The following is a 10,523-nucleotide window of genomic DNA, read 5'->3' on the forward strand; positions in this document are numbered from 1 at the left end:
TTGAAAATTGGGACACTTCTTGTGGAACTGTGAAGTGATACAACCATTATGGAAAGCAATATGGAACCAGGCCCAAAGGGCCATAAAACTAGGGTTTGACCTAGCACTATCACTACTGAGTCTGTATCCTATACAGATAGGGAAAAATTCCCATTTGCACAAAATAATTTTAGCATCTTTCTTTATAGTGGCAAAGAACTGGAAATTGAGAGGGTTTCCATCAATTGGGGAATGGCTGAACAAGTTGTGGTATATGGTTGTAATTGATTACTATTATGCTATGAGAAATGACAAACAGGATGAATTCAGAAAAACCTAAAAAGACTATATGAACTGATGCAAAGTGAAGTGAGCAGAACCAGGAGAACATTGTACATAGTAATAGAAGTATTATATGATAATCATCTGTGAAGAACTAAACTATTATCAGAAAAAAAATGGTCTCAAGATAACCCAAGTGACTCATGAGAAAATACTATCCAAAGTCATAGAAGAAACTGTTGGAATTTGATTGTATATCAGAGCATGCCATCTTTCATTTTATTTCTTTCATGATTTTTTTATTGTATGTGTGAAATGTGTCTTCTGTCAGGGCATGAGGAATATGGAAATGTGTATTGCATGAAAGCACTGGGATAATCTATAACAGACCATTTACCACCTTGGGAAGTAGGGAAAAAAAGGAGGGAGAGAATCTGGATTGCAAAATGTCAGAAAACAATTGTAAAAAATTGTTTCTATACTTAATTGAAAAAAAAAGTTTAAAAAAAAAACCTTTTCCCCCTACATATACATTATTACTGGGGGGAAGGGGAGGGAGGACACATCTCTGTTGCTTTTCATATTCAGGAATTACAGGGCAAATTATTTGAACTTCACAACTCTGAGGTAGTAGTACAGGCAGGACTCCTCTCATTCCATGATCTACACCCAGGAGACAAGGTGTATAAAAAGAACTTCCAGTGAACTGGAGGGACTCGACCTGCTTAGGAGGGCCCTTCCAAATTTTGCTAACTCCTCCAACTGCTGTCAAAATTGAAGAGAAAGACTCTTGGATTCATAGCTCTTATGTAAAACTGGGACCTTATATTGACACTGGGTAACCCTATCTTGTACTAAACTCTATGCCAAACTTTTAGCAAGGGAAAAACCTATGTATATGCATTCTGAGAATCATGGCTATAGTAGAGATATAATCTATTTAAATTTGAAGAAATCATATCTGTATTCTTTAAAATATATGTTTACACATCAACAATATGGAAATATATTCTGATCAAGGACACATGTAAAACCCAGTGGAATTGTGGGTGGGCTATGGGCAAGGTGGGGAGAGGGAAGGGAGGGAAAGAAGATGATTCTTGTAACCAAGGAATAATGTTCTGAATTGACTAAATAAAATTAAAAAAAATATGTTGACGGGCACAATGAATGGTATGTGTTGACGTGCACAATGAATGGTATATTCCAGTAATTTGCACACAAGCCTATGTTCTTTTTTTCTGATAAACTAAGTGGCAAGAGCCACTAGCAAATAAAGCTTGGGCTTAACAGGCATTTAAAACACATGTTTAACTATTACATCACTTATTGGGGTTGGAGAAATTATCTTTTTGATATATTTTTTCCTCTCTTTTTGTTCATTTTAAATATGATTTCTTTAAATGAGTTTGTGGAATCATACCTGATACTCGGTATTGAAGAACATGTTTACAATGTCTAACAGCCCTGACAACACTGCATACCTCAAAGCTAAGACTATTGAAACCTGCCACTGGTGATTAAACCTTATGGGACTGTAACTGATGTTTGAATCTGATTCTAGGAAAACTACAAAGGGATGGCCAACAAGCCAATGATCAGTGCTGATAAGCAGATGATCACGGATGTCAACAACCCCCCTAGAGATGATATATGTCAGTGCCAAGATCAGGTGCACTGTCTCAGGGTAGGGTTGAAAGATCAACTGTTCAGCAAAGAATGAGGTTGAGCTCTTCTGACTTAGCCTGTAAGACATAAGAACACCCTCATTTGGCCCTGATGACTCTTGTATAGGGTAGTAATCAGACTAAGGGGTCACATTCCTCGTTGTCAGATTTCTGTCCCTCTCTTTAATTTGGCATAGCAAATTTCTTTAATCATGGCAGATGGTAGGTACCTGCAATACCATTGCACCTGACCTACATGCTGGTAGGATATAAGTTACCTCTATTAGACCTTGAATATGTATCAGGGACTTGTTATAATTTTTATTTAGATATATATAGATTTTTTTTTCCTCCTATCTTTGGGAAAGGTGATTCATACATCATTTGGGCAACACTGTGTATTGGTTCCAAGGGGGCAGAAGAGCAGTAAGTGATAAGCAATGGGGAGTTAAATGACTTGCCCAAAGTCACACAGCTAGGAAGTATTTGAGGTCAGATTTGAACCCAAGACCTCAAGTCTCAAGGTCTAATTCTCAATCCACTTAGCCACCTAGCTGCCTCCTGTGTTTATTTTACAAGTCAGATCAGTTCCTCTGAGATACTTTTTGCTTGTTTGAATGTTCATGTAGGATCTTCCTCTGCTCAGTCAACTCCCATTTACAATGCCTGGTTGAGTCCTCAAAAGGGAACTTCTACAATTTAATCAGTAGGTTTCTAGTGCTTATAGCTCTTCAGCCTCCAATTGTGTGTTCCTCATCAATAATTAGCTAGTAGACATCAATTAGCTTATGTAAAAGGAATTTACTAAGATGGTATTGTCAAAATACTTGACACAAAATATTCCCTCCCAAACTCTGGCAATGAACTCTCCTACCAATACAACCAATGTCCTTGGTAAGATCCAACTCTAACTTAAAGTACAATGGGAGTGAAGCACAAGTCAAAACCAAAAAGGATCTAGGGGGGGCAGCTAGGTGGCTCAGTGGATTGAGAGCCAGGATCAGAAATGAGAGGTCCTGGGTTCAAATTTAGCCTCAGACATTTCCTAGCTATGTGACCTTGGGCAAGTCACTTATCTCTTGTTGTCTAGCTCTTACCACTCTTCAGTCTTGGAACCAATGGAAATAAGGGTTTCAAAAAGAAAAAGAAAAGAAAAGAAAGGATATCTAAAGGCTGCATATTTGCCACAAATTAACATTTGCACAGTATTCTTTTAAAAATGATTTTGTTAAACATTTCCCAATTAAATTTTAATCTGGTTTGACCCACATTTGAGACTACAACAGGGCACGTGTTTGACATCTCTGACCTAGAGCATCAATTAAAAAATGTCTGCCTGCTAACAAAACCTAACAAGAAAAGATAGAAAGAGAAATTCTGCTTAAAATAATAATTATATATATATAAAATACTTAAGGGTTGATTTGTGAAAAATAAATGCAATAACTTTATAAATACAACTACAAAATATCCTTTATAGGAATAAACACAGACCTAAAAAAAGTAGAGAAACATTAGGTAGGTTGAGATAATATAATAGAAATGACAGTTGTACCTAATTTATATATTCAGTACTATACTAATCAAACTACCCAAAGATTACTTTATACAGCTAGAAAAAAATAATAACATAATATATTCAGAGGAACAAAAAAGGTCAAGAATATTAAGAGAAATCATGGGAAAAAGTTGAAAGAATAAGGCCTAGTAGTACCAGATCTCAAACCACAATATGAAGCATTAATCATTAAAGTGATTTGGTACTGGTTAAAACACTGAGAGGTCTATTGATTAGTGGAACAGATTAGGAATATAATACACTGAAACAAACACACCTAGTAACTGCCTAGTGTTCGATAAATCCGAAGACTCAAATAATAATTCTATAAAAACTATGGGAAAACTGGAAAGAAGTCTGGCAGAAACAAGGTTTAGATCAACACTTCATACCATATACCAAGATAAGCTCCAAATGTATATATGACTTGGATATAAAGGTCCCATTATAAACAAATTAGACAAGATCAAGAAAGCTCTTCCCTTTCTAATCTATGGATAAGAGAAAAGTTCATGACAAAACAAGGAATACTGTAGAATATGTAAGATAAAATGGATAATTTTCGTTACATAAAATTAAAATTTTTACATAAACAAAACCAATGTAACTAAAATTAGAAAGGAAGTAGTTAATTGGGGAAAATAATTTTTAGCAAATTTTTATAAGATTTTTATTTCCAAGATATATAGTAAATTCATAAAAATATATAAGAAGAGTCATTTCCATTCATCATCCAAACAGCCACTAAAATGATTTCCCTAGAACATAAATCTAATGATATCAGTATCATACTTAGTAAACTACTGTGGTTTCTGATAGCCTCCCCAGAGTAAATACAAAATTCTCTGTTTGGTATTCAGAGCCTTTCATAACCTAGTCCTCTCCTACCTTTCTAGTCTTTTTATACTTTACTCCCCAACATATATTCTTTTTTTTTTTCAAACCCTCACCTTTCATTTTAGACTCAATACTGTGTATTGGTTCCAAGACTGAAAGGGCTAGGTAATGGGGATTAAGTGACTTGTCCAGGGTCACACAGCTGGGGAGTGTCTGAGGCCAGATTTGATCTCAGGACCGCCCATCTCCGGGCCTGGCTCCCAATCCACTGAGCCATCTAGCTGCCCCCCCCCCCAACATGTTTTCTTAATCCAGTTGGCATTGGCCTCCTGGCTGTTCCAAAAACAAGATACTCTATCTCTGGGCTCCCGGCATTCTCTCTGGCTGTCCCTCATGCCTGAAACACTCTCCCTCTTCTGCTCAGACTACAGATCTCTCTAGCTTCTTGGATTTATAAGAGATGGTAAAGAGCATTAACTGGGTTTTTGGAAACCCCAAATTTGCCCCAGTCCCCTGAGAAATCATCCTGAGGGAAATCCCAGACTGACCAGTTTCAGACTGAACAATGGATCTTAGTGTCCATTGGTGGTCCCAGTTAGGTGGGGCTAGCAGACTTCATCAAATGTTAAGTACCTTTTTGTCTTAGAAGATTCTCCCTTTATAAAGTCCTCTCCCAGGCCCTTTCCCTTTTGTATCCACTGTAGAGCATCAGCCTCTCCCTGATAATCCTGTCCTGGACTTCTATTTCCTTGTAGTCAAGGTAAAGCCAATCAATCCTGCTTCCCTGTCCCCAGTTCCCCAAGAGGTATGCAAGTTGCTCAAGTTCCATAGTTCTTGGGAGAATCATCTTGCAGCTTCTCACAGAGATACCATTCCCAGAGTCCCAGAGCCCTTGGCTCTGTGTGGTTTTTAGGTGCTTGACTAAGTGTGTGGCCTGGCCACCAAATACCGAGCACTCTCTCTTTCCTGAATAGACTACTTTAGTGGTTGTGTGTTTTTTCCAGGTTGACAAGAGCAAAGTGAGCTCTCTGGCTTTTGGCCCCAATTAAAATCCTGCCTTTTACAAGAAGCCTTCCTCAACCTTTCTGAATTCCAATGCTTTCTCACCGTAATTATTTCCTATTTATCAGATCCTTTCTCTCCTATTTATTTCCTATTTATCAGATAAACAGCTTGCTTTCTATACATTTGTTTACATACTGTCTCCCTAACTAGATTGTAAGCTCCTTGAGAGCAGGGACAATCTTTTGCCTCTTTTGTATCCTTAGCACTTAGCACAAACTGGACATTTAATAACTTTATTGATTAATTGATTGATCGATTGATCCCCCAGTTGATAAATGGTCAGAGGACCTTTTATGACTACTCTCAAGAGAAGAAATCCCAGTTATTAATAAGCATATGGGGAACTGTTCTAAGTCATTAATATTTGGAGAAATGCATGTTAAAATGACTCAGGTTTTATTTCACACCCATCAGATTGGAAAGGTTGATGAAAAACGAAAATGACAAATGTTGCAAGGGCTTGTGGGAATGCAGACACATTAATTCACCCAAATCCATGAATTGGTCCAATCATTCTCTAATATCATCTGGAGCTATGCCCAAAAGTTCACTAAACTGTTACCCAGTGATGCCACTTCTAGGATTATACCCCAAAGCAATTTAAAAAAGAAGTAAAGGACCCAAGTGTGCAAAAATATTTATAGATGCTCTTTTTGTGGTGGTAAAGAAGTGGAAACAAAGAGTACAATATGGCCATCAATTGGGGAAAGGCTAAACAGATTACAGCATATGAATGTAAAGGAATAGTATTATGCCACAACAAATTATGAAGGAAGGGCCAGCTCAGTGGATAGAGAGCCAAGCCTAAAGAGGTCCTGGGATCTAATCTAGCCTTAGACGCTTCCCAGCTATGTGATCCTGAGCAAGTCACTTAGCCACAATCACCTAGCCCTAATCATTCTTCTGCCTAGAAACTAATATTTAGTATTGATTCTAAGATGGGGGGTGAGGTTTAAAAGAATTATAACAGATGATGTCAGAGACACTTAGGAAGATTTATGTGAAATGGTACAGAGCACAGTGAGCAGAACCAGGACAACAACTTATATAACAACAGTGATATTGTAAAGACAAACAATTTTGAAAAACTTAAAAACTCTGATCATCTTCAGAATAAGACATACATTTAGTGAATATGGGCTCTTCAGGAATTTGTTTTGTTTGACTGTGTATATCTGTTGAGTTTTTTCTTTTCCTTTTTCCTAGTGGGAGAGAAAAATAGATTTTTGCTACCTACAAAAAATGATTTTTAAAAAGAGGAGTCATTTATTCATTTAAGACTGGGGTTTCTACCCACACCCCAAGTAATGTAATGAATGAAAGAAGGCCTAGAGAGTTTAACTGAATCACGCAATCCAAAAGTGAATGAACAATTCCTTAATATTTGAGAGCCTTAAAATGCTATCATTGGAGAACTACAAATCCAGTTCCATAGAAGACCCCTTTTGACTGGCTGAAAGAATCAGAAACACTTCTGGGCCTATGTATAAACCGGTTCGGAGTCATGTGGCCCAATAGCAACCCAACACATGGATGGAGGAATTCTAATCAGAGCTGAGAGAATCAGTTAGGGATGTGGGCATGACAGGGCCCTCAGAACAATTCCTAGAACCTCCAGAAAGCAGTCAGCTGCACCCACTATACAGGCCTGACCTGTGAGTAGGAGTGCATAGATGGACTGATGATAAAGGACCTGCTCCATTGAAATAACATAGCAAGAACAGGGACCTGGAGCATACTCACCCTCAAAGACATGCTCCGAAGATGCAGAAGGATGTCAGTTAAAGTGGAAGTGAGGCATACTGGTAGGGAGCACACCTGGCCAAGGCACCTTACAACTTGAGGGTAGCAGGGCCTCAGTGTCCTTTTTCCTTGGCACAGTCTTCATGAAATTAATGGCGGCATTGGTGATTGACAAGTTACTCCACTGCTGGGCTAGGCTGGCTCCTCTCAAGGTGCACCATGGCTAGTTGATGGATGGGTGGTTTGCCTGCCTTTGCTCTTTCCAGGTTGGTCAAGGCTTCTGGGCTGCATTGATCAAGGTGTTGCCAGCCAGACCAGAGAAGGTCACAAAGCAGTTAAGCTGGCTCTTTCCTCCCCAGCAGAGCCTGGCTGCTCTAGGGCTGATTGTTTAGCCAATCCTTGAGCTAGGCTGGACCTGGAGGTTGGGCAGTTCAGGAATGGGCATTATCTCTTTCCTGGGAGGGACATTCATTGTCTACTCAGACCTTTTCATATGCAGTTGAGCTATTCCTAGGTGTGGAATGCTTGCATGGCTTCCTTTACATCTGAAAGAGTTTCCCCTTTCCATCTTTTGGGTTTTCCCATTTAAAAAATGCTGTATTGGACAAACATCCACTAGGATGCTCTTTAGATTTGTAGGAAATGGGGATCTCTACTATAGATAGCAAGCTTTTCTTTTTTAAGATAATTTTAATTTTAAGATAATATTTTAAAGATAATATTTAAGATAATAAATTCAATGTGTGATTTTAGTTATTAAATACATTTTGGATACTTTTTGTTTTCCCTTTCCCATCCCCTCCCAGAGAGTCATCCTACCTAACCAAGACTTGTTTTATAAAAGAAAGGGAGAGACTCTAAATGAACACTCTAATGCAAATACCAACAACATGGAAATGGGTTTGAATCATGTTTAACACATGTGATACCCAGAGGAATCACGCGTCGGCTATGGGGGGGGGGGGGGAGAAAATGATCTTTGTCTCCAATGAATAATGTTTTGAAATGACCAAATAAAATATTGTTAAAAAAAATAAAAGAAAGGAAAATGTATTTTAATCAGCAAAATCAATTACTATAGGAGAAAAAAAATCTAAGCATCTTTATAATGTTGTGTACTTGTGAACCCCATCTGAAAAGGAGTGGGGGAAGCAGGGAAGTATCTTCACATTTCGTAGCTTTTCTTTTGGGCCAGCCAGAACTTGTAACTGCAAAACTGTCCTGCTTGTCCATCATTCCTTCTGAGATTCCTTCAGTTCAATGACTTTTCCCTTCTTTCTTTCTCCCATTTTTGGCAACCCAATTCCAACTTGCTACCCACCAAATAGAGACGAGAGACAAATAAAACCTTTGCAAAATAAATTTGGCCCAAACCGAACTCATTATCTTTCTCCCTGAACTTCTTCCTAACTTCCCTACTCTGGTTGAGGGTACCATCATTGTCCCATTCCTCCAGGCCCATAACCTGGTATTCTCACCTCCTTGCTCTCCTCCGTTCCCATCTTTTCTCCATCCAATATATTGTTAAGTGCTATTATTTCTGCCTTCACATCTTCTATCCCTGCTACTCATCCTCTCCTTTGACACTACCAACACTGGTGCACCAACTTATCGCCCAATGCCTGGACGATTGCAATGGCCTGTGGCTTGACCTCTCTAACACAAGCCTCTCCCTGTTCCAGTTCTTCCTCTCTTCAGCCATCAAACTGATTTTCCTGAAGTACAGGTCTGACCAGGTCACCCCCTCCCCAGGAAACCCCAGGGGCTCTCTATCACCTCCAGGATCAGAATAAGATTCCTGGGCTACTCACTGTTTTATTCCTTTGCCTTGAATGAATGGCAGGTTTATCCCCAGCTCTGGCCTTCAGTGATGGCTCAGCTTCCTCCCAAGATAAGGAATTCACTTTTGAGTAACCTTAGCCTCTGCCCAAAGTAACCTCTGCACACCCCAGATCCCTCCCTTCCTTCTTGAGTGCTATGGCTGAGACAATGCCTGGCACTTTTTTCAGACTTGAGGAAGAATGGAATGGATGTTTTAGGCCCAGTTTCTGCTACCTAAGGTATCCCTGCCTTCCTAAACATGCCCCTCCACACACCTTTTTTCCTTTTATAAAGATATTTTATTTTACCAATGACATATGATAATTTTCTACTAAATTTTCTGAAGTTATATGCTCCAAATTGTCTCCCTCCTCCCTTTTTCTCCCCCCTCCCAGAGATGGTGAGCAATTTGATCTGGGTTATACATGAATTGTTATGCATAACATATTTCCATATTATTCATTTTCATAAGAGAATACTCATAAAACCAGAATCCCAAAATAAAAACCCAAGTAAACTATAGTGAAAAATCTTATGCTTTGATCTGCATTCCGACTCCATCAGTTCTTTCTCTGGAGGTGGAGAGCATTCTTTGTCATAAATCCCTCAGAATTGTCCTGGAAGGGGGCAGATGGGTGGCTCAGTGGAGCTCAGGAGAGCCAGGCCCAGAGACAGGAGGTCCTGGGTTCCAATATGACCTCAGATACTTCCCAGCTGTGTGACCCTGGGCAAGTCACTTAACCACCATTGTCTAGCCCTTACCACCCTTCTGCCTTAGAAGCAATACACAGTATTGATCCTAAGATGGAAGGTGAAGGTTTAAAAAAAAAAAAAAGAATTGTTCTGGAACATTGTATTACTGAGATTTAGATAAGTCTACCACAGTTGATCATTCTACCATATTGCTATTATTGTCTACAGTGTTCTCTAGGTTCTGCTTGTTTTGTTCTGCATCAGTTCATGTAGGCCTTTCCAGTTCTTTCTGAAATCATCTTATTCATCATTCCTTAGAGCACAATAGTATTCCATCACCAATACACCTCACAATTTGTTCAGCCATTCCCCAGTTGATGGATACCCCTTCACTTTCCAATTCTTTGTTACCACAAAAAGAGCTGTTATAAATATTTTTGTACAAATAAATCCTTCCCCCCATTTTTAAAAAAATCTCTTTGGGGTACAAATCTAGTAGTGGTATTACAGAATCAAAGGATAAGCACAGTTTTATAGCCCTTTGGGCATAGTTCCAAATTGCCCTCCAGAATGGTTAGAATAGTTCACAACTCCACCAGCAATGCATTAGTGTCTCATTTTTGCCACATCCCCTCCAGCATTCATTACTTTCCTTTGCTGTCATATTGGCCAATCTGCTAGGTGTGAGGTGGTACCTCAGAGTTTTGATTTGCATTTCTCTAATCAGGAGAGATTTAGAATGTTTTTATATGATTATATTATATTTTTATACAATTTTATATGATTATTGATAGCTTTGATTTCTTCATCTAAAAACTGCTCATTCATATCCTTTGAGCACTAATCAACTGGGGACTGACTTGTATACTTAGGAATTT

The 10,523-nt window shown here is 38.8% G+C and overlaps 1 protein-coding gene across 2 annotated transcripts in view; it reads right to left on the bottom strand.

Annotated features, from left to right (window-relative positions):
• Positions 1-7,570, bottom strand: part of LOC103106770 (calphotin-like) — an 84,960-nt gene extending 77,390 nt beyond the window's left edge. For both annotated transcript variants that reach the window (XM_016426687.2, XM_007507226.3), the window contains exon 1: positions 7,132-7,570. The gene's annotated coding sequence lies outside the window, so the exon portion shown is untranslated. The remainder of the gene's footprint in view (positions 1-7,131) is intronic.
• Positions 7,571-10,523: the final 2,953 nt, after the last annotated feature.

This window comes from Monodelphis domestica, chromosome X, assembly GCF_027887165.1.
Source record: "Monodelphis domestica isolate mMonDom1 chromosome X, mMonDom1.pri, whole genome shotgun sequence".
Classification (NCBI taxonomy): domain Eukaryota; kingdom Metazoa; phylum Chordata; class Mammalia; order Didelphimorphia; family Didelphidae; genus Monodelphis; species Monodelphis domestica.